Source organism: Taeniopygia guttata, chromosome 2 (assembly GCF_048771995.1).
Source record: "Taeniopygia guttata chromosome 2, bTaeGut7.mat, whole genome shotgun sequence".
In the NCBI taxonomy this organism is placed as follows: domain Eukaryota; kingdom Metazoa; phylum Chordata; class Aves; order Passeriformes; family Estrildidae; genus Taeniopygia; species Taeniopygia guttata.
This window is the reverse complement of record NC_133026.1, coordinates 30,301,381-30,327,340: the sequence shown is the minus strand read 5'-3', so window position 1 is coordinate 30,327,340 and position 25,960 is coordinate 30,301,381. Positions and strand designations below refer to the sequence as shown.

The 25,960-nt window shown below is 36.9% G+C and overlaps 1 protein-coding gene across 18 annotated transcripts in view; it reads right to left on the bottom strand.

Annotated features, from left to right (window-relative positions):
• Window positions 1–25,960, bottom strand: part of HDAC9 (histone deacetylase 9) — a 458,175-nt gene that overhangs the window by 248,870 nt on the left and 183,345 nt on the right. The window lies entirely within an intron of this gene.

Sequence of the window (25,960 nt, the reverse complement as noted above, 5' to 3'; positions counted from 1 at the left end):
GCTTTCAAGGGGATTTGGAACAGTCATTGAGAGACCTGTAGTGAAGTTTCACACTTCCTAATGATTCTAGATGATGACAAAATATACAGCTACTCCTTTCATTCATTTTCCTTTCTCTTTCATTAAGAGCTCAGTAGCTGTCTGCTCTACTGTCAGATTACAGCTTGAATACCTATGCTAGATGAGAGAAGTAAGGAACATGATATTCCCCACAGTCTGTGCCAACCTCCCTGCAAGAGGTCCATCCTTCTGAGTCAGTCTACAGAAGGTAAGTAGTAATTTAATCACCATGCTCATTCAATTGCTCCTTCAAATTTTCGTCAATTTTATCTTTATGTCAGATTTTTTTAATCTTAATATTTTTATGTGGCAACTGCAGATTCTGGATTTTCTTCCAAGGACACTGGAAAGTCATTTCACAGAGATCAATAACAAAGACAGTATATTTTGACTGGCATCAACAACCAGGTTAAATTCATAATGGTGTTCAAGTGATGAAGATCTCAAGATTACTACCAATCCCCTGAGCTAACCATGCATTCCTCTAAAATGAATTTACTAATTCTGCCTAAAACTCATTCACATTGCTCACTTTGGCACTATTTTCAGCAGACTGCTTTACATTATGAGCAACTTCTAGAGAAATTATTCCTGGATGTCTTATTGGCTAGACAGCACACCTGTATAAATTCAAGCCAGGTCTTTGCATTAGCCATGATCTTAAACTGCTGACTGGCAGAGATCCCATTCCTTTCCTTTGAGAGTGCTATATGAAGGGTACCTCTTTAAATTCCATTTAGCCTCCTTTCTTTTAAGCTATGTAGGCTGTTCATATCCTTTGTACTACAAATAGAACAGATACAGTTAATTGAAGGCATCCCTGCTGCTGAATTTAGCCTGCTAGTCCGGTAGTCTGAAACTTCAGAGGAAGTTCCTATAACACAGAATGAAAGGCTACTTTAATTTCCTCTGACCCCATTACAGACCAAAACTTTTTGATAGAAAGGTTTTGGTTTTTTTTGATACAATAGGAAGAAGCAGTTTTGCCCTTCCAGCATTATGCCTCTAGCACTCACATCAAGCAGAAGCTGGATATCTTACTGGTATACAAACACCATCTTACAGGAATTGTATCAGGATGCAAAAAACTAGAAGGAATAGTTTGATTTTACAAACTGAGACCTTTAATTCACTTTCAGGAACACACAGATAATGTATTAGAATTTGAGGCGGATTTTAAAAAGTTTTAGTTCCTTAAAAGACCTTGGATGAGCAGTCTGGTGTCAGCAGTCATTTGCCTTCCAGGTGTTTTGGAGAATCCTAAGGTCCTTCTCACACAATTTTCTTCATGCTTCAATAATTTTGAAATGTGGATCTTAAGTAATGAAGAAATTGCAGTGTTTAAGTGCTATTTTACCACAATAAGATCTGTTAAAAAAAACCAAGCTCTTCGCTTGCTTTTACACCTAGAGGAGGAATTCCTATAACCTTCTGTTTCAATGGGACTGTCAAAAGGTGGTATATGTAGAGCTCTTCTGTAAGTGCTCAGAATACACTGGAAATGTGCAAGCATAACCTTAGTTTTTGGAAAAATAGTGTTTTCTTTGCTACTGCTTCATTTATGCGTAGTCACTATTTACCAGATTGAACCACCCTGTCTTATACAGTTTACTCCTTCCTGAGAAAACAGGAGTTAGTGCTAGTGAACCTGCTGGTATATGTAATAGACCAAATAACCTCAAAAGCTGCAGAAGGAATTTACCTTATAAAGCTTGGTACAACTTTTCTTGAAAAGCGTACTTTAATGCTACTTTGAAGTATTTCAATACCTCTTTAAGTAGCAGGGTATTCAGAAGCCTGTGATTCTGATAACACTGTTTCCATTTTAAACTCTATCCTACTTAGAATATCTATTGCTGTGATGTTTTACTCTTAAGTAAGAGTGAGTTTGGAGTTGAGTTGACCTCTTTTCTCAACTGCTCTTGCAAATTTAAGAGAGAATTTTTTGCGACTGGGACTGGGAATACACAGCCGTTTTATGATTCTGGATTATTTTCTTTTGCTTCAATTGTTTAATATGCTTCTGGAAATATTATTTTCCTAAGTCATTAAACTGTAAACTGCACTGGTGTCTTTCAGGAACTGGGGAACACAATGGGAAAAATGTTACATGACCAAGCTGTTTCATTTAAAAATACACTTTCCCTGAATGACCATTAATTACTTCCTACATAAATTTCCTAAATAATTACATATACACAACATTTATATGAGCCTGAGCGAGGTTGATGAATTTGAGGTGATTTATTAAAGCAGACCTCAAAAAGGTCTTATGCTTAATACTGTGGGTCTTCTCCAATGCAAGTTTGCCTCTGAAGTGGTGAGCTGCAGAAAGTTTTGAGAAGAGGGGAAAAACAACTACCTAGACCACATTAGAAGCAAATGACAGTGTAGCAGTCCCTACATACACTACATTCTTCTTGTCTGAGCGATAAAAAAGTTGGGTCCCAGTTTGAGGATTTAAGACACACTAGCTAGCTAGCACACTTCACTCACAAGGTGTGGAGGAAGGGGCTGTCATTAAGGGCTCTAAAGAAAACCCCTTCTTTCAGAAGAAATGCATACATATTTCTGTGATTTCTTTCTTCATGAATAACCAAATACATTTAGCTGCACAATGCATTGAACATAAACTGTGGGGATTTGTTGTCTGTTGCCCTCTGGCACCACTGTCAGTCTTGGATGGACCCAGAAAACTAAAAGAGCAAAACAAACCAAGGCACACCAAGGAATTTCCCGCCGTGCTGCGACTCTGGGATGGGATGGGTACATTTTCTTTTAATGAGGGCTGAATATTAGTCACATCTTTGAATGTTGTTCAACACTGCAGATATTGTTGATAAAACAGAATACTTGCTGTACTAAAAGGACATTTATAGAAAAATTAGCACAGATGGGGTAAAATTATAAATATGTTGTCTGGACATCTGTGTCATTTATACTGAAAAACCTAAAATGAATGATAATTATCCACATTTAGTGGAGCAAATGAGGAAAGCTTATTCACTGTGTAAATAATACAGTGCTTTGGACCCCCTCCAGCAAAACTATATAGGCAAAAAAATCTTCAGGCTTGCACTGGATACTGATTCTTATCTAGCCCAAAGCAGCACTGGCTTTCTCCCATGTTGATTCCATAAGAAGAGTAGGATCAATTGACTAATTCATTGGATTGCATCTCAGTATTCCATACACTCATTTACAAGCACAGAAATATGAACGATTAAGCCTTTAAATATTTCTGTCAATTTATAAATATTTAACAAATTTATGCAGGGCAATAAGAAAACCCTAGAAAAGAGACTAAGGTCTTTTAATAATATTAGCTAACCCAAAATGTCTTAACTCCAAATTATATATTGGCTTTCAGTTCACTACTGGTGCTCTCAAATCTGCATTTTTTTTATGAGGATAGCCAGGTTTTCTTCTAGTTTTTACTTTCCCAAAGTGTTTTATGCAGCTGTAAAGTTACAGAATATGCAAAATAGGATAGAAAGTCTTCCTTAGGACTTTTAAATTACTGTGTATTGTGCATTAGGTTTCAGTGGACTTTCAGTTACAAGCATTTTATTTATCCTTTAGGGTTATGTGTCCTTTGAGCTCAATGGTTTATTTCAGAAATGGCAATAAGAAAAATGACAGGTGGAGTTAATTTCAAACATAACTCTCTCCCCCAAGACAGCAGTTTTCCTATGGATGATGGGTGGCATCCATTCAATTTAAAATGGCTTGTTCTCATCTAATTGAATTCCAGATTGTTATTTTTGTCAAAAAAAAAAAAAGGTTTTCTGTGTTCCTAAAATAATTAGGTCTGATTGCAAATCAAATTATCTAATATCAAAAGCTTGTTTCCCTCTCTGAAATGTCCATCACCAACAGACTACAGATGACTAAGACTTGTGTCATCCGTGACTTTATTAGGAGAATATTCTAAGTCCTTCACTTTCCCTGTAATCAGAACTATAATTTCTGCTGGTTATTTTAAGATCAAGCTACAGCTAAAGCAGGAAACTCAATTTTATTCTGAGCTCCAGACATGTCGACACAGCAAAGCAGGGCTCCAGTTTTATAGGCTATCTTCTTACATAAAGCCTAACACTAGTATTAAATTCAAGTTCTCTATGAGATACACCATGCTGACTACTATCAGACAGCTCTCTATTTGTGGAATGAAGTGTGGCACAAATGTTTGTTTTGATAATCTGTTTATAAGCTACCCTTGTAGAAACAATACAGGCTCAGTATGGCCACGTCCTTCTCTCTCATTTATTTTTAAATGAATAAGAAAAACAATCCTTTACCCAAATGGAAGAGAAGAGATAACATAACAGCAGCAATGTGCCCTCAAGTTACCTAATAGCAAGCTCAGAGCACATGTTTCCATTTAGCTCTGCAGCTTTGTTAGTGGTATTTGTTTCAGTAAAATTCCAGTAAGTTACAGAATTAATTCTATGGAGATAGACTTTACTCTTAATTCTGCTAAGACAGTTAATCATGATTGTAAGCTGTTACACAAACAGTATAAAGAAGGGGAAAACAACCTTCACCCTTAAAATGTAAAAAATATACATTTAAAGTGTAAAGAAATTTTAACAAAAGCTTTGGGAGGACCTGCAACACACTTTCTAAAACTAATGTGTGATGAAATGTAAAAGTAAATTAGCAGCGACACTGCAGCCATGAGGTTTTCTTGAGGCTATGGAAAAAATAGAACATTGTTAGTACTCCACTACTTTTCAACAGCCTGAAGTGGGCCTCACAGCTAAAATGTCATCTCACATTTATTTCCTATTGCCAGAATATAACTTAATTAACTCTTTTTTGCCAGTTTGATGTTTGCAACTCACTAGAAAATAATTCCTTTTCTTTAATGTCTTCTCATCCTCCTCAAAAAGGGCTTGAGGTTGCTCACAGTATCAATCGGTTACCTCCATGTACACACTACCCTTCTGCAATGTTCCTTTCTTTCCACTCTCACTTTCTCATTTTTCTCCACTAATGAAGCCTGTCTCCCACCTTGTTCTCTCTCTTAATCTTTACTGTATTTCACACTGACATTCCATTCTGCACTGTGTACCACAAAGTACACAAAAAGGAACTGATGCTAACAGAACTGCTTATGAGTTCCAACTGCTCTTCCCAGTTACAACCCACCCAAACATTATCCTGCCCCTCTTTCTACCTTTCATACCTGTGGTTTATTGTCATTGGAAAGAACAACACAGTCCAAATTTATTATTACTATTACAACTGTGGTTATTAATATTGTCATCATTGCTATTAATAAATACTTTCATACTAGTAAAGTTTATAACTAATAACTAGATTATGCCCCAGTGGGACGTTACCTGAATGTGAAAGGGAGGGAAAGAACAAAATGCAGCTTCCTCTTCTCCATGTCTCTTATCTTTCCTCTGCAGCTCAGAAAGTGTAATTATCATAAGGCATCATGACTGTATTTTATATCATGAATTCAGATTGGTGATGACCTTTGAAATAATTCCTTTGAAATTACAAAAATCAGGAAATTAAAAAAATTAATTCTAATCACATGAGGTATAAATACATGAATGAATTCCCCAAGTCAAGAATTACTCCAATTACAGTTTATATAAAGGATTTGTCAGTCTGATTGCTTTACTTTGAAAGAGTAGCATTGTCCATAAATGAAGCTGACCTGTGTAAAGCTATGAGACATCCTTGTAGTCCAAATATCAGGGAGAAAATTTAGTATATGGGCTATAAAATATCTTGTGTGTTTAAGTTAGATGTAGAATTATATATTATATTGATTTTATGCTTGTTATCTAGAATAGTCACTCCTATGTCACTCCCATTACAGGAATCTCTGTGCCAATGTAAAGGTTTCCAGGATGAGCAAGTGAAAGAGTGAGCCAAGGCTCTTCCACACAACAGCAAATTATATACTTGGCTAATAAGAGGCCTTAATTTCATTACATGATGATCTGGGTAGGTGATCAGAGAATGTAGAGGGGTGAATTTAATCTGGTTACTTCATTGCACAGTTCAATTTAATTCAGAAAGCTTTGAATAGTGACTGCAACAGAGCACCTGTGGCTGTAAAGCAAATGGATTTTGTTACCCCTGACATGAGCATCACTAGTAAGGAACATTTCACCGAGTTTCCACTCATACCCATTCAAAGGAGTACATTCCTCCAGGTAAGCCATGTGTAAGCCCAAAGCTTTGATGTTCTGCATAAAACTAAGGAGACAGAGAAGTTTTTTTAAAAGACAAACAAACCAACAAAAACTAGCTAAGCGAAATCTCTTTATCCTTATCCCTCCTCAACACCTTAACATTTATATTTGTCAGACTAAGTGTTTTGGCTGCAAGAAAGCCTGCTCCCTCCACAGCATCCAGGGAGAGGGGACAGAGAAGTGTCAGCTTGGAGTGTTCTGGAGGAGCACTGAAGTATTCCGAGTTCCTCTGTTCTGCCTCACTGTAAAAATCACTGCTGAGTACCAAAAGAAGATTTTGAGGGTCCAGCTTTCATTAATTCAGATTCTAAGACATATAAACAGTATTTACATCTTTGTAATGCGTACAGCTGCCATTTTATTTACTAAAGTAGAAAAGATTTCTACCTATCCAAACTGCATAGGTAGTGAACCACTGTTTCTCTGTTCTGACTATGAGCAACACGAAATGGTTACAAACACAGTCAGGACATTGAAAACTGAGCTGATTAACTGGGGAGAGGCTGACAGTAAATAATTTCCTCATGACTGTTTGAAAATTTTCACCTAAGACTCACAGCAGAAATATTAGAGCTTCTTCTTTCTCCTTTCCTCCCTTCCTCATTCATTCCACTTCAGCACTACCCTGTTCATTACAGGCTGTTATCAGCTGATAACTGATAGCTATTATACTTAAGCTGCTGGTTTTTTTATTCTTGTTGCAACTTAGGAAGCTACCGAGAAATGCCACTGAGAGGTTAGAATTTTCTAATTCCTGGGTTCTTGCAGAATGAATCAATGTGGCAGTCACCCCAAAAACACTGGAATGACAGCTTTTGTTATCCTTAGGTAGCAGGTGTGGGATAAACCTGTGGACATTGTAATCAAAGTGTACAGTGTTTGGCAAACTTTTTTTCATGGTTAATGCTGTCTGTCCTTTCTTTAAGCTCTAGGAGCTCACTAGATCAAGTGTGTGAATTTCACCCACCTGCACAACTAGCTTAGTTCTGACATATCCCAAGTTCCCAATTTTGCAAGCTTCATAAGCTTGAAGATTCTTTTTAGGTGTTTTTACTCTATTGTCAGATAATTATGGATTCAAAAGCAAAGTATCCATAGACATTTCAATAACTTACCCAAAGATATTCTAAAACAAAGGAGAACATGTGAATGAATACAGAGTGATACTATTTGTATCCAGGATATTTCTGAAATTTTAACAGTGAGTCAGCATACCAACAGCTTGAATGTTGGAGAAAAGCCACTAGAAACAAAGAAGTAGCACTAAAGATAGTTCACAAGAACTGACAGTATTTCTCAGAAATATTATAGCACCAACTTGTTTTGTATCAGTCGCTCACTCTCAATAATTTTTAGCTGAATAGGCTTTAGCAAAATCTAAAGGACTGATATGTTGGAAGAAAATGTTATAACTCTGAGAAATCATATGTAACACTTTCACAAAGACAGACAGGTAATTATTCCTTGTCTGTAGTGAAGCTCACTTCACTCTGCATGAAGATAAAAAAATCTTTTACCTCACAAAAATATTCTGTTTTTTAAAAGATGAATAAATGAATTAAATATTTTTTATATTAAATACTTTACTAAAACTCTAGTCAGACTAAAAACTTAAGCCCCCAAACCCTGCCTTAAATAACAGTTCTATATAAAGTAAGCATGCTGAAACCTCAAGCCCTTATCTTTTTAATGAGGGCACCATGAATTCACAGATATTCAGTATGCTGGTATTTTAAATGTTTGCTTTAGTTTCTACCCATAACACAGCAACAACAACCCCTTATGTTTCACAGAAGGTGTTGTGTGAATATATTCATATTTAGAAAAGTTCTATAAAGTGGGCTCAGGAGGAAATTAATAAACTTAGCATCCTGAGCCGGGTACAAGCAGCATGAAGTTAATAATGCCTGTAGCCAGGCATGAAACCATGAAGTTATGGAAACATTTTCATCTTTCATCAACTATGGCCATAGACAAAAGTTCAGTAAGAAGAAAATGTGACAAGATTACACAGCTCCTAATCCTACTGACTTCTTACACTTTGTCCTTTCTCAGGTCCTTTATTCATTCTTTGCCACTTCCATCCAAGCTGCCCCTGGCTCCTGTCCTTCCCACCTTCCATCCACCCTCATCCTTCCCAACCCATTCCATCTTCCCCATGGCTCTCAACCAGACAGGGTCTCCTTGGTCAGTCAGTTCCTCCCTATTCAGTTTTCTATTTTTTCCCTTCTCTCCCTTATGCTTCCAGTTTCCAGCTGGCCTTTCATCAAAGTCTACTTGTTACCACGCATGGAGGGGTCTGTAAGACATGCTGCGGTATACAACAAGATCCTGCCTTTGCTTGAGGCACCTGGAATTGCACCAGGGCTGCTTTTGGGTGCTCTGCCTTGAAAACCAAGATCGATAAAAAGGACAAGAACACAACATGCTAATTGAAGGCAGAAGACCTTGACACAAAGTAAAACCTGATCTGCAATTTAAATTTGGCCAACAAAAATAGATTGGCACAGTGAAAATGAAAATTCGTCTTTCAGCCACAGGTATCACATGCCAAGTTCCTGATCTAAACCACCAGAGCATCAGAGTTTCATGCTCTAGAATAAGGCAGTTAGAACTTTTCAAGGACAGAATAATTTATTTTTGTCTAGCTCCTTTCTCAAAGGTGGTTGAAAAGTTTCAGTCAAAAATAACAGGAGGAAAAAAAAAAGAAGACATTTTAGCAGATAGTTAAATAGCATTGTCAGAAGCTTCACAAATATTTACTGCTATTTTCTTACAAAAGTATAAATGTTGGTAGCACAAAGTAGTCTGAAAATCCCAAAGATACACTGATTTAAAAGTAAGCCTTGTAATTTTTGACGATCACTACAACGAGGATTCTGCTCTATTCTGGTATAAAATGTGGCATGAATAGACAAGGAAAAAATATCTGAACAGTAAGAATGAAAGAGTTATCAGCAATGAAAGAGTTACTAGTTCTTTCATACTAACCAACGGTTAAGAACAAAAGATAATTTATGGGACTTGATAATCATTTCACCTTGCTATCCTAAAATGCATTTTCCCTTGCCTGCTGAAAAGCTTGAGTAATCCAGTTCCAGGTAATTGGCCACTAGTCTGCTCAGTTTAAGGCCTCATACAAACTTGAGAGTCCTGTTTCATAACACTAAAATAATTTCACTAAGTTCTTTGTAAGCATGAAACCAGAATTTCATTTCCTCTCCTACCTAAGGTAGTTCCTCAAAAAATTTGCTTCTGCTTTAAGGAATATAAGCTTTATAAAACACTTTCAAAGGCTGCAATCAAGTTTAAGATGATTATGAACATCCAAACAAGTTACCAATGCCACTGAATAAAGCCCTTATTAATTTGAAGTCTTGAATACTTACAGCCACACAAAACTTTTCAACATGCTAAGTTAGAGATCTAGTGACATTTACTACAGCAGATGAAGTGTAAGACTTTATAGTTTTTTCATAGCCATTGTAATCATACTTAGACAGTAATAATTAAAAAAAATTATTAGTCTTTTAATTTCACCTAAATCTTTAATCATAAGGAACTTTTTCTTGATTTGATACTTCCAGAATCTGTCAACAAAAGGTCTTCTTTAAAACAGATTTCTTTATCTTCTTTATACCTGGGTGAAGTCCAGGTATAATACAGGTATTGGTGAAAAAATGTATGGGTGTCTACACATCAGAGCTTTATACATAAGGTGTCTGCCTTCTTGGATCAGAACCCAAAGCAGCTTGCTGTTGAGCTTACAGCGCTAAACAGGCATAACACAATATTGTATTAATAGCTTTACTTATCAAGAACTTATTTTCAGACTTATAAAATTGAATCAAGTCTGTCCCTCTCCCCACAATGATCTCTGGGTGTCCTGGGGCCAGTGGCGTGATCCCGCTGCAGTAATGAAACTGGGACAACGGCTTTCATTTACTTCCCTGCTCACTTATAGCCAAGCAGCTACAGCGGGAGGGAGCTCAGCAAAGCCTTACTGCCTGCATCACTTTCTCACTTCTCACACAAAAACAACGGCAGTGTAGGCACAGGTGCCAGAAAAAAATGCAGAAGAATATATAGTTTTGCAGAGGCCTCAGGCTCAGCTGTGCACGGCAGCCGTGGGGCCTCCATTCTAAAGATAAAATATTTCCTGAAAGACTGAAGAACATCAGCATGTGATTTTGTTCTTTCTATAATAAGTAAGAATAATACTTAATTTCATGCTTCCCTTTTCAAGTTCATAAAAGTATGTGAGCCTTCACAGATGCGTAACATTTGCTTTTGGCCCACATACAAGCAAATGAAACTTCAAATCAGAGAGTAACTTTTTCTGAATATTTTTCCATATATAAAGACAAGCAATTGAAAGAAAACGGCAATTTAATTCCAGACTTTACCAACTGGCATCAGATATAAATTAAGAACCTTAATTTTGGATCGGCAACAAATGTTTAGATTTTGGACAAGGTGGATATTTATTCATGTCACAGTGAATAAGTACCCAACATTTTTGCACTATTTAGTCAAATAAAAGTCAAAATACCAAGTGGACAGGAGCTGACACCCATCTACTAAACAGACAGTTTTTCTATACATTTTATAAACCAAACAAGAATGCCCTAAGGAACACTGTGAAAAAGTGACTGTTACCAGTATAATTGAGAGCTATTCCCATGTTCTGACAAATTATCCAAGCAATTTGAATTAATGCCACAATCTGCATAGACAAAATGAAAATAATTTTGTCCCAAGTCATAAATTATCATCTATTCTTTTTTTTTTCTCATTTGGTGATTTCTCCCCTCAAAAAACATGTTTCACCATGCTAAGGCAGAATCCAAGCCTTCCAAAGGTCTTGTGATTAAATTCATAGCTTTGCATGAATGGAGAAAGAATAAAGAGAAGAAGGCAATAGAAATCAAAATTAAGAAAAAAGTTGGCTTAATTTTATTTAACTTTGAAAAAGTCAGTAGGAAACTAGGGATACTGTCAGTCAAGAAGATGAAATAAAGTGAGAAGGATTTTTACAGTGTAAGACAGATGCCTCTTGGCAGAAAAATATATTAAAATATTTATGGACAGTGCATTCAAAACATAACAAACATTAAATGCTGAAATACGAAATAACTAGACTTTTCATCATATTGAATGATTGAAAATCTGATGGGCTGCAGAATGCTTTCTTTATTCTTTCATCTGAAAAATCAAAGTAAGCATGCCAGTGCCATCTTAATAATCTTGGGAAATTAAGAGTAATATTTTCTTAATTTAATTTAGTCCACTCCAATTTTCAACAGGCCTCAAAGTCATTTTAATGCACAGGGGCCTCATAAATAACATAAATCCTACACACATAAGACATTCTTCAGGCCAAAGAATCCCAAGTCAGATTATTAACACTTTCACCTCATTTCCTTCATGATGGGAGAATGTTTGTACAAGGACCATTGTGTAGCTGTCATCGTGTCCTAACACTGTTGAGTTTTTCTGACAGAATAAAGCAATGCAATTCAAGGAAGTACAAGCAGACACATCAGGCAGCTCTGCTGTCAACTATATGGGTCATCTTGAAGAGAAAACCATGAGAAACACCTTTTATGGCACATGAGCTACAGCCTCCCCAGGAACACAGACAGACACAAAGGTTACAGAGGAAAAGATCATGACAAGCCATGTGAAGAAAGAAAAATGAAGAAATCCAATATTTTATACAGACTGAAAATATACAACTCTATACTGAAGTTTTCATAAATTAAACAGATCTCATTTCCTAGAAATCTAATTTCTTAGAAAAGCTGGATCTTTCCCAAAGCACATTTGTTTCATCTAAGTGAAATTATTGGTACCCAGGAAATTGTCAATATTCAGACACTGGCATGTACAATCCAAAGACCAGGGAGTGAAGCAAGGCAAATTGCTCCTGAAGGTAATGGTGCCTGCTCTGCAGAGGTGAAAGATCAGATTACCACTGCTTCACGAGCTACAACTAGCATTCTCTTAAAATCATATCTCAAATCCAGGAGGACCACAGGTCTTCCTAACAGCACCATACCTCCAGAGCCACCTTACATGTGGGGCATACCAGATCTCAAAGGCTGGCCTTTGGGTGAAAAGTTATTCTTCCAGTGCTGTCATCTAGCAAAGAGGCAACATGGGTTTGGAGTGTGGCACAAAAGGGATGACAAAAAGGGGTGGTAGGTATAAAATCAAATGCTGTCCTCTATCATAGAGGATATTAATTTTCTCCATTATCCACATGAAATAATATTATTAATTACCTTATTAAGATTTTTCAAAGCTGCAAAAATTAACAGCTAAGAGGTAGAGAGGAAAGACAGGGAAAAGAGCTAAATATTGACTAAATGCCTGAGAAATGTAAGGCTAAACCCAGTCTAATATTAATTAAAAACCTCAGGCTCAAGTGTGCCTAAAAGCCTATAATTCAAGACGAGACTCTGCCTGATTTAACAGCAGTGGGAATGTCTAGTAGTGCTAATGATGCAAGAGTATAAGGCTATTGAGTATGAAATACTGGGCAGGATGAGTAGACATTATACTCCCCTTCTTGCAAAAATACAGACACTTATGTATGTATGCCAAACAGGTCTATGTTACTTGATCAATATTAACTCAGACAATATTTTGTATGGTTATTGCACATAATAACTAAAACTGTAAGTCCCTCAAAATTGTTATTGCCCAGTGGATTACATGCTAGACAAGCAGAGATAAAAACAGCTGCCATATTAATTAAACAGTGCAACCCTTCGGGTTTTTGTATTGTTCTCATGACATACAGAAGTCTATTGAGCACTGAAAAAGCCACAGTAAGTTAGACCAAGAAAGTCATTTGTAGAGGTCCAATATACCTGTGCTGTTTGTCTCTTTTACTCAATTGATTTCTCCCTCATTTACTCACTTACGTATTCTCAAGCATATTTGACACCACCTTGAAAGAACTAGAGTCTTTCAAGTCTCCTGCATTGTTCTCGATGATAGGTGTGATATGACTTCTTTTACCTGGGTTACACTGAAACAATCTCATCCAAAATTTTTAAATCAAAAAATAAAATATGCAGCTCTAAGAAGCCCCTCAGACACATTATAAGAAAGGTGGAACCAAGAAAAACACGTCCAAGTGATGACCTGGACTAGAACCCTATTGTTGTGAGAGATCTACAGCTGTAGGCAATGGGATAGTTACAACACTCCAGTTTATGCTGGGGCTTGTGCTATGTCTTCTCCTTAATTCCATCCTGGCTGTATCAAGAGTTCACTTTGGACCATGCCAGCACCCAACCTACATAAGCCATTGCATGCTACTGAAGTCAGCAGTACACAGGAAATGCCCCGTGTTCTGACACCATCATGTACAATTCACACTGTTTTGCCTACCCAGCAACTTGAGGTTACAGTGTTCAACAGCCACCCTCTTATCTAGGCACTGCTGAGAACAGAGGACTTCTTCCTTCAGTCCAGAACAAATTACAACAGGAAACTCCACTACTTTGATGAAAACAATACTGCTTTAAATTCAACTAATAAATTAGGTTATAATTGAATAATAATATTTTTACTCTTAATCTGGTTAAAGATGCTCAATAATCTTGGAAGGAATGTTCATGAGAAATTTAACACATACCAAGAAATGTGGGCATTATAAAATGTAACAGGTAAGAAAATAGAAAAAACCACTTGCATCACTAAGTCTAGCCCTGTGAATTTTGTAACACAGCTTCTCTAGGAGTAATTTTAATCTGTAGCCAAATAGCTGCAGTTGGTGCTTCTGCTTCAGCCTCCTACCTTAGTTATTTATGTCTCTGCTCTCCATAGCTCTTACTGAGACAAAAAAGTTCTAACATCTAAACTATTCTTTTCTTTGCTTCAGGCTACTATTCCATGCTATGCCATCTTTTGAGAACAAATAATTCCCTTCCTTCATTTATATTATTACCTTGAAGTTATTTATAGCCAGTGCCCACGTCCCTTGAGCTCTCTGTTATAGGCTATAAATATTGCTCCCTTAATCCCTTTTCATATGTTTTATCCTCTAGTATTTATATCAGATTTGTAATCTTTATATTTTCTTTTCATTTTAAACTCTTTGGACCACAGCTACAGACAGGATTGCAAATGAGTGGTGAAACAACAACAAAAAAAATAAATAGTTCATTTTCCATATGATCTGTTTATACTGCTATAATTGTGAACACACGAGTGAAGATTGAAATGCATAAACTACTGTAATTGCTTTAATCTCCCAATACTTTTAAAATGAGTTATTTTGAATGTAAAATTTCTAATGTTTTTTCTTAGCAAAAATTATTCTAGCCAAATGAGAGCCATGTATGTAATTTTAAAAGGAAAAAAGGGAAAGATATTCTTTCCTCATATGTTCTTTAAGAAACTGTATCCCCCATTAGCAGCCACAACTGAGCCAATTTTTGTTTAAACTTGATTTGTTTTAATTTTATAGACATTTAGGGAACAAATCAAGTTTGATGCAAACTGATTTTTTAAGATGCAGTTATGAGCTTTGAATTCTAATTGCATGCATACTTCGAAATACAAAAGCATAAAAAATTATTTCAAAGGGTTAAGAAGATGGTGACTGAAAAAGGGCTGGGACTTTACTGGGCCTGTGACACTTGGTACCATTTAAGGATCTGGTCCACAGACTTCTCTGGACTTGCAAAACAGCCTTCACAAGATTTCTCACTGGAATTTGCGTCCTGTTCCGTAACTTTATGTGAAGTTACAAGAACTCTATAGCTGATCACAAACTGTTTTAAAGATAAAAAGCAGAAGGGAAATAAATATTATTTTTGAATTTCAGAAAAGGTTATAGTGCAGTGAGGCAACAGTAATTGCTATTTTAATAGTAGTCTCAAAAGAAGAATAATGGAAAAAAGATTGATTGGGTTAAAACCACAGATGAAACAAATCTCTTCAGGATATTTCATGGGAGGCTCTGAGGAATGCCAGAGGTCCTAATAAAGCTTTGTGATATGGAAACAAAATACAAGAGTTCACTCATTTTTTGCATGTGCACAGTAATTTCCACTGGGACAAATGAGCAGAATATACCTTACTGTACTTCATTAACCTTAATATAACCTTAAAAACAGATGGCTGTCATTGCAGACAGCTCAGTGACAACACGTGATCAGTGTACAGCAAGATCCAAAACTGAAAAGTGCTGAAAGCAGGATAAAAGTAAATTTTCATACTCATCAATGAGGCTTTGTCATCGGGATTATTCCAGTTCTGTTATCCCATCTCAAAGGGAGTCATACAAGAAACAGGAAAATACTAATTGGATTTAAGATGATTTAGAGCTTGGGAAGACTACCATAAGTAGAAAGAGTCTGATTTTCATTTGCACAACTATGCATTTTTTTCATGGAACACATACTATTTATATCTACCTAAACATCCATCCATCTATACTGGAAGAGGAAAACCATATTATAAATGAGAATTATTTGCATAACTACAGGCCTTCTGGGGAGTGCAAGTAAAGGTTACATAAAAACAAAGTAGATTTAGTGCAGAAATGTAAGATTAATATATACAGACTTCCTCCTGCAGAAAGTAACTACTGTCTTTCAGGTAGACTTTATAACTGCATTCTGAATCATGAAGTTTAGGCATCTGACTGTGCTTATCTGAGGAGAAAGATGAGTTTTCTTCTCTCTGCTGAGGGTTTGGACAATTAGTCAAACACCACCTCCTGAGAGCTGGACACAACATGCTATTTCCTATGTGATTGTCACTAACTAATGCTTCTAGTTCCCCCCGCTGGGGGCACAGTTTGTGGCTGTCACCAGTTCAGATGCACAGACTTTCACAGCAAAGCAATAGCAGTGAAAAATTTCTCTCCTTTCAGATCTGGCATCTTCTACTTTGGCTGTCACTGTGAAAGCACAGTCGTTCTGAAGGGTTCTGATCCAAAAAAAATGTCTGTATAGCCTAGTGCCAGCCACCAGACTCAAACTGTGCCTTCAACTTGAAACTGCACTCAGTAAGAAATTTATAGCAACAACTGGGAAAATTATATGGTCCTTTTGATCTGTGTTTGCCAACATGTCAGCATGTCAGTTAGTTATTTTATGGTTTTGGTTTACATTGGGAAGTATTTGATAACAGTGCCTAAGTAGTGACCAGGAAACAGCATCAGACAAAGGAAATTTTTTTCTCCCATAACTTGAATTCTACTGATTACCAGATTGTCTAGGAAGTCTAAGGACATACCAAAGCACACTTAGGTTACAAAACTAGAGGATAGGAGGGACTCTAGTAGGAGAATGTTTGGCAAACCATTTTCTCCACAAATAAAGAATGGACCAGAAATTGAGTCCAAGAGCCATAAAGGTCTTCCTGGACCAGACACTCACTAGTACTGATACAGCTTTGAGACAAAGACAGCTACTGGTTCCTGTACATTCAGTTTTGGTGCAGGTTGCTAAGGTAAAGATAGATATCATACTTATCATATTTAATGCAAAACAATGTACATTTTAGGGTATTTTCCTTTCACATTAACAGATAACATGTGCCCTACGGATGATGAAAGGTAAGTTATTGACAACTTCACAGGACAAATTTAGCAGAAATTATACTTAATGATAAAGTGCTATGTAGTTCACTGGAGTGTAACAATGTGCTAATTAAGTGTGAAATTTTAGGCTCTGTCCTGCAAAATGCTGAGAGAAGCAAGGTGAAATCTCCAGATGATTTTACAGGCAGCAGTTTAACCTACTTTGGGGGCCACCATATGCCATACCTGAAGCTGAGAGGAATGGTTGTGCCTCTCTTCCCCACTCGTGGCCCCCTTGACCCCAAGGATGATGCCCTCCTTCCCCGCACTGCAGCACCCACTGCAGTGGCACGGGGGTCTGGGGGCCATGTTTTTAACTAAGATCAGCTCTTCATTCCACCAGTCCCAATGGACACATGAATACCAGTGTTCGTACAAGTGATGTGACTGTCCAGCAGAAGAATGAGGGCACAGAAGAAAGGAATAGTCGGTATTTCTACACTCACTCATGTCTTTCTGAGTCTGAAAACAACACTAAAGACTATTTGGCCGCAAATGTTTTAAAACCAGCCATGTGCCTAGATCTCCTAATCACTACCAGAACAGACCTGCAGTAGTATGCCCTAGAAGAAATAACAAAGACAGGTCCTTAAGAATGAGTTTCTTGGGGACAAACACGTGCTGTTGCACACCTTTGGGTATGTGCAGATGAAGAAGGGCAGACAGATGAGGAGGTTTATGGAATGTGCATCTGCCCTGCTGGGCTACTAGGCCTGCAGAAGGAAAACCATTTTGTCTCAGGCACTCATTCACTTGAGTGTCCTCAGTGAGGAGAGGCTGGGTAAGACTGGTGATAAGGCTATATATATATATATATATATACATATATATATATACATACATACATATATATATATATGTATATACACACATACATATATATATATATCTTTGTAAATGCATACCAGTGACAAGTAGATATGGATGACCAGTAACCAGAGAGAGGCATTCTTTCTTAGATGAGGTTTCAAATGTTTAGCCCAAGGGTAATTGTTTCCTAAATATTCCCATTCCTAACCATATAATTTCTAAACAAAATAGCTGTTCCAGTTTTAGTATCCTTAATCACTCATAGCATCACCATTACTTAATTCGGCTACATTAGCACTTTATTTCTTTGCCTATGTCCTTTTGATTTTGGCATTTGTAATTTCCCTTCTTAGTTAGTTCTCCAGATGCCCCATTATCACCCTGCATACACTGGCACAAGAAGAAAAAAACCAAACAAACCAGAAAATAAGCACAGAGCTCAGAAAATTGCCTACTAGGTCAAGAAGAAAAGGCAAGACAGCAGTGGTGCAGCTGACACAAGGATGGAAATTTATGGCAAAGCTCTGCAGAGATTGTTCTGCCGGTTCTCCAGGAAAGCTGAGCTGCACTTGGAGGAAAGGAGTTCAGGATGGTGAGATGCAGCAGAATTTGCAGTACATGCATAAACAAAATCTGTGTCCTATACTGCTCCCCCTCACAAACCTCATTCTCAGACCAAGAAAACAGAAAAAGAATGTCTACAATGGCAAGAGAAATCCCTGAATACTAGCTTATGTATGATTACAGGAGTAACACAGCCCTGGGTTGTTTTTAAAAACAATCTGGGTTGTTGATTCTAAAATATTCATACTTTCCCATGTATTCTTCATGATGGTATTGGAGATTTCTTTGACAGAAACTTCTCTCATCTCAGTTGATTTCTTTCTTAAACTGTTTTCAACTATATTTTTCCTGTGTTCATGGACAGTTAGAACTCTGCATCATAATCCCCTGGTTTCCACCTCCCACACAGTTCTCTTACATCTTCAGAGCCTTTCCCACCCTCCCTCACAACAGCATTTTAACATAGGAAGTGCTTGTATAGCTCATTTATGCCCTACTACTCCATTTATAAAATTCTCTCATAACTTCTTCAAATCTTTCTCTTCTGCCAGTCCTTCTTTCATACTCCTTGAGAAAACCTAACTAAAACTTACTATATCCTCTGGAATTATTACTGTGATAACTACTGGCAATACTTAAAACAAATGACAGAATAAAGCTTTCTTCCTCTTCTGAAATAAATCCTTAGGAAAAATAGTGACAGCAAATTAATGGATGCAAACTTTCAGATGTGTGCACGGGAACAAGAGGATGTCTTTTTGGAGCTTGGAGCAGTTTGAGCATATGCATGACACAGGCTGGAGTGCTACTAGACCAAGGTAAAATGCTCTCCTGAATTTAGGTCCCACTAGATTTCAGCAGCTGCTGTGCAAGTATTTTTAGGATGAGCCTTCTGAAGCATCCTAGAAATTTCTATATAGTCCTTTAACATTATGTGCCTACATGGAATAAATACATGCTAATATAAAGACAGTAAAAATACGAATACTGATGATTTTCCTTTTGCTATTTCTAACACCATTCTGTGCCTCATACTAATTCCATCACTATTTATGTTAGCATAACGTCTCAAAAAATCTAGTTATTTTACTTTATGATTATTTGTGATATTGCAATACATATATTCTTTTAAGCACTCCAAAACTTCAAGGTCAAATTTAAATTAGAATATAAAAAATTTGAAGAGTCCAGGAGTTTTTCATTTTTGTGTCTGTGAAAAAAAAGACTTCAAGAGACTTAGGAAAAGTACACATTTTCAACCAAGATATTTATCTAGAGATCAAGCAAGTAGATGTAGGGAAGTAAGAACTTACTGCCTCTGAGAAAATGGAGTTATGAACAGGTAAATAAAAAGCCAACACTAACATTTTACTAAATGAATACAAGACTCCAAAAAGAGTCTCTATGTAAGATTAAGCACTAACAGTCTGTTTTCCCTGCTTTCTCTCATATTGTTACTGCACAACACCAACAAGGAGGTGGCCTTGGGCACCAAGAAAGAAAAAGGAAACTTGGATTAAGAACAGAACAATTGGGGGAAATTATTAAATTAACATTAAGCCTGCTCATTATTCCATTCCAGACTTCATTGAAATTGAATAACTGTGGTTCCTCCCTGTGGCATGCATACCTTCAACCACAGGGATCAGGAAAGAGGAACAATAGTCTTTGACTGTAAAAACATTATTTATATATTTGGTATTTTCAAAGAATTAATTCTTTTACTTCTCTTGTCTCTCTTTGATGATATTCAGTCTTATCACTAGAAAGAACATATTAACATCAGAATAAAGCAACCTGCATTTCTAGCACATTTATCTGCAAAAGGCATGAATTCTTGGAGCTCATCATGTTTGTATACTCCACAAGCTGGAAGGAGTTTACAACCATGAGACATCAAACAAATAAAACAGATGTGTTGGCTACCTTTACAGTCATGCAGAGAACTGCCTGGCTGACAAAAAAAAAAAAAAAAAAAAAAAAAGAGCTGCTTATTATATAATGGGAGTTAAACCAGCACTGGTTCAGCCATGCAGAGGCTGCCACCGATTTTGCAAGCCTGTTTACACCAGTAACATTTTAAAGTAGAACAAATCAGGTGCCCCCTGATTACACACAAAATCTGCATGAAGACAGAAACATACCATTTATTTAGAGCAGAAAGCTAAAAGAGGTGGAATTCGTTAGATAATTATAATCCATTAATATTTCCCTTTTTTGTCAGCTGCCTGCTTCCTGAGTAATAACAGCAGGCAGAGGCTGCACTGACACCCAGCTGAAGATCTGCTTCTTTCCTATTTTTGCAGCTCTTTACTAAACTGCCACTAAAAGCTAAAAGCTTCCTCCTAGTTATACACATACAAACACAAAGATCCCAGTGAACTTCCCTAGGAGAGAATGACCTCAATGCGTTCTTGAACAACTCTGCTTCAGGTTTAAAGTTTTTCTATTGAGAAGTAATGTTTGTGTAGCAATCATGAACACTTTAATAAATATTGTCAATTTGCTGAGGCTTCCTGTTATGTCTTGTGAAAATCACATAGAAGGCTACTTGTACAACAGACATCACTTTTATGCAACAAAACTAGATGGGTCCATTTTGGAGGAGCTTTGTGCATATGTGACATATTCACACTGAACATGGAGCTTGACAGAGCCAACCTCTAAAAATAGCACCTGGTTATCCTTGTTCTCATCAGCAGCCGCAAGCCCATCTCAGCTCTGTCATTTGGTGCATCAATCTGGCACCCCTCTCCCTCCTACAGAACAGACAGAAGCAGTGGTACCTGGTGATATCTTGTCGTAGGAGAGGTAAGATGTTTGCATCTGCTGCAAGCACACATTTTAAACAATATCCCTGCCCCTCAGCAGGCAGTTATCATGTTGTTTTGGCAGCAGGAAGGAATCTGTGGTTTTTCTTGAATGTTGCTCTTCTTTATTTAAACTACCAGAAATAAAGCAAAAATGACAGAATGCTCTGTCTATAAATAATCATTCCGGTGTACAGTTATATTAGGAGGTAACTCAGATGGCATGATAACGCCTAACAGGCTAATCTTAGACCTGTAATGCCATAAGATGAAAATAACTAGGCTAAGAATAACTGACCCAGAGGAGTCAGCCTGTTAAAGAGATCCACAGAACAGGGCATTTTAGATTTTTATGTGCTTAACAATAATATCTGCCAACTAGTTTCTCTACGGTATTTTGTATTGTACCCAACATGTAAAACTCTACCCCCCAGCAGTAGTTGGGGAAGGTTAAAATGCAACAACATCTGAAATCTCCCCATCATCTCCACCAAAACCTGAAATGAAAAGGCTTACTTTGCAGGCTATCTACCTATTCTGCTTTCTCCCAGCCTTTGGTTTCTCTGCAAAGACAGTGCAGAGGAGAGGGGCTGGGCAGTCAGCACAGAAACATGGGTCTGGCAGCAGAAGTATTACAAGTGCACCACATATCGAGAGTAACCTTAATGAACGAAATGTATTCTGCAAACAGTTTTATAGAAGGGAAGACTGGCTGGAGCTGTGTGCTTGAGTGCAGTGCAAACCAATACATGTTATAAAGCCAAACAGCTAAAGCAATAAATCACTGCAGTAAAAAGCTGTTTTCCAATAAAGAGATTTAGTTCAATACACTGAAGAGAGGGGAGCTAGTGTCCTAGCATCAGTACTAGAGAACATCTGTACTAAATGCAGTGTTTAATGGCCTCTGAAAAACACTGAAAGAGGTTTTGAAGTAATGTTTTGCATAGTTTTTTATTTACTTTCCAGCTTTTCTAACTTGCTAGTCTTGTCAGTCTTGTACTTTGAATTTCAGGCTTTTCTCACAACCTATAAATATACCTCCTAATACAAAACAAGACCATCAGGTAAGGAAAAGGCAATGTTATAGCATAGTTGTGACAGCATTAGACACATGAAATTGGCAATATTGGTCTGCATTCAATGTCACCTCAGAACATAAAACAGAAAAAGCAGTTTCCTTTCATTTTACCACGATTTTGTTCAACTGAATTCACAACCAAAGTTTTGTCCAGAATACATTGCAGGGCAGAGCCTCTACTCAAAATCACAAAATCACTTAACCACATAAGACCTGCAGGTCTATGTTGTCTGTTTCTTCTCATTGTATTAACTGCATATGGCTAAGGCCTTATACTTCCCTAACAATTAATTAAAATACTTCTGCTACTACTATGAAGAACCAGATTATCTTGTACCTCACCTTTACAAAAGGCATCGAAAAAGCCACTCTGCTTGTTCTCCAAAACTTCCCTATACTGAATTTCCACACTCAATTTTTTCATTACTCTGAAAAGAACAACAAAGCCCAGCACATCTGTTCTCATTCTTTCTGCTCTCTCCAAAGTGTTACTGCCTGAGATACCATAAATGAAAGATTTGGTATCTGATGATGATAGTTTATGTTATCTGAGTATGCAAATATGTCAAGTTTTCCATGAGTATCAGAGCAAAACTTATATGAACTTGCTTTCTGCAGGTTATCCACAGGAAAAGGTGAGCAGGTGAAGGTTTTGTTCAAGAAAAAAAAAAATAAAAAAAAATTGGGAGAGCAAATACCAATACCAAAGAACTTTCCCTGAAGGCAATATAAATCCATGAGTAAAGTAAATCACATATATACAAGGTCATGCAGACACATGATAGAGACAACATACAGAACAAACTGTGCACACTGGGGTTTACTGAGGGAAGATCCCTCATGAGCTCCTGTCAACCCACGTACAGAATGATATGTGCAGCAGTAATTCTGTCATTTATATTTGAGTGACACACTTTACATTTCCTGACTGGTGCAGAGAACAAACATTCTTTACATCCACTTGCGACACCTGTGAAATTGAAGGTATTTTACAAGCCTGTAGGTAGGTGAAACCAATCAAATTAATCATTCTCAACTGTTACATTCCCTTTAAAAGAGTTTTGCTCTATTGATTCCTGATCCTGATAGGTATCATTTACTGTGTTTCACAGAAGGATTAGCTGACATAAGTAGGATTGTGTAACTTGCTCAGGTCACCTGTCAACTCATTGCCAAGCCAAGCTTTAAGCTTCCTATCCCCTTGAACTCCTAAAGTCCCACATCTACAGATAACCAGGATTGGGTAGGTCCTTCCTTCTCCTTCACATATCTACCATCTATTTGAGAAATTTAGTCTTTCACTGGTTACTTATTAACCACATTTTAATGAGTGTTTTTCCCATGGACTCTGCTGCACCAAATGCTTTTTTTCAAGGACTTAAAGACTGTTACCTATACTGGGGAATGATCAGAGGCCAGTTGAATGTTAGGATCCACTGTAGCACTGCAGACACATGGAAATTTAGTGTTTTTTGTGTAAAGTAAAAGGGACAGAATAGATAAATAGTTATTCTAGCTAAATAAGAGGCTTTAGACCCCAGATTTATTTTGTAAATGTGAAGTTAAAATAACTATGGCATCAAATAAGAATACATCAACATCATTTTCTTAAATAAAAATGCACAGCACTTGCTGCTGCATTTTAGAGCAACAGTACCATATGGGAGAATTTATTCAGTCTTCTCAAGACAGCTGAAACTGCTCTCTGCAGTAAGGTGTAGGTGTCTGCAAATTACACAGCTTCTTGAGTCAGCGCCGATCTAGATTGCTCCATTCATAATTAGACTTTTGATTGGTACCTATCCAGATCATCTCATTCATAGTATGACTTACAAGCAAGGATGGAGACAGACAGGCAATGCAGTAATTGGGGGAATACCAGGAGAAATTATTCTCATGACAGAAGTATTTCCTATGCCTGCTCTTGTCAGAAATTTCTTAGACATTTTGCTTTGCAAATGCAATCCATTGACCAGTGAACCTGTCCTCTTTGGGGATCTCTCCAGACCAGTTTAAAATCACTTGCATAATATATGTGTATTGTATCTGGATACCAGGAAACCTAAAAATCTGACTGTTGTTGGCTGTTTTAAGTTACTCTTAAAGTCTTTGGAGCAAGCACATCAAGGGTGCAAAGCACAAACATTTAGGGATCTGCTATTTTCTTAACTACACACAACTTTTTAACCAGAATATAAGTCACATACATTTAAGCGAAGATAACTAAAGTAAGAGCATTGTGAAAAAGAAAATTCAAATGACTTTTTCTGGCTTCTCCAAAGGCTAGTGCATACTGTCATGCCCTAGCTATTTCTTCCCTATATGCATCATAAATGGAAAAAATGAAAAGTTATCAGAACTGATCCTCCAAGATGCTGAACTTGTGGGAGATGAAGGTAAGCAACAGCAGCACCAGGCTTTGAGGTTTCACGTGACATGAACTGAAACTGCAGACTATGTATAATGTCAACTACTTGTAGTCTAGTTGCATATTTTAAAGGCCAACTGAAACACAGTGGAATATTTTATGTTCCACAGAATATATATATATATATATATACACACACACACACACACATATATATATATACACACACATATACATACTTAAACACCTTTTATCTGGATAATGTTATTGAATAAGCTTTTGTAGGGATTGTTTTTAGTCTAAATCCCACCTCTACTCTACTTGGCACTACAGGGGAAATGATGTATGTTGTATGGACTTACTGAATGTACTACCAGATACAAATCAACAGTTATGTGATATTCTTTTTTCCAATGTTGACAAGCTATAAAATTACAGAAAATCATCTCTTTGTCTTGAGTTTCAAATTTAAAAATTGTTAGTATATTAGTTTGCAGTTAGAGGGTAGCGTAGTGAGATAAATCCCCCAAATTTTCACTTGTGAACCATTAATTTCAACTTGACTTAGTACTAGAAAACTCCAACAGCAACAAAGAAAAGGCCAAAAGGAGGGAGAAGACACAATCAGCTTTATCTTGAACCAATTTAAAAGCACTGGACACCTGTTGAGTTGCTCAGGAAAACTGAAGAATGCAATAAAGCAAAGCAACATTTCTTGAACAAGAGGTTGACACTGTAGATGGCTTTGCAGAAGAACTGTAACACTTCCAGGAAAACTTGCGCTCTTACCCAGTCTTTGGTAGAGCTTTGCTGTTCATAATTATCAGTGTGCCTTCACCTGATTTGTGTCCCTGACAAAAGAGCTGAAATAGGTGATCAACAACCTAAAATTGTATGTAAGAAAGGAGCAGAAGTAAAACTTTTAGCTCTTTTTCTATAAAGTGGGAAAATAAACAGTTTTTAAAAAACAAACAGACATAGGCTCAACAGGTGTACTGAAACAGGTAATATGTGAAGAGAGGTATGGTCTACACACATAATTATCTTTAACAAGTGAGGTCATTCAAGTTTTGGGAAAGAAAAAGAAAAAAGAAAAAAGAAAAAAGAAAAAAGAAAAAAGAAAAAAGAAAAAAGAAAAAAGAAAAAAGAAAAAAGAAAAAAGAAAAAAGCAAAGGAGACATAAACTAAGACTAAAATACATGCAACCGATTCATCCTGCCTTCCACATATGGATCTCCTATAAAACTAACACTTTCTGAAAAACAAAGTAAGTAATGTAGGTTTAAATAGATACAAACTGGAAAACACTGTGCCTTAATATACAAGAGTTTCATCCAATGAAAACTGTACTGGAATTAACTTTAGGAGAGAATAGGCAAGAGTGGACTACATGAAATGTTGACATTTTTAGCCCATCTAAATTGAATGGCAACAATTCTT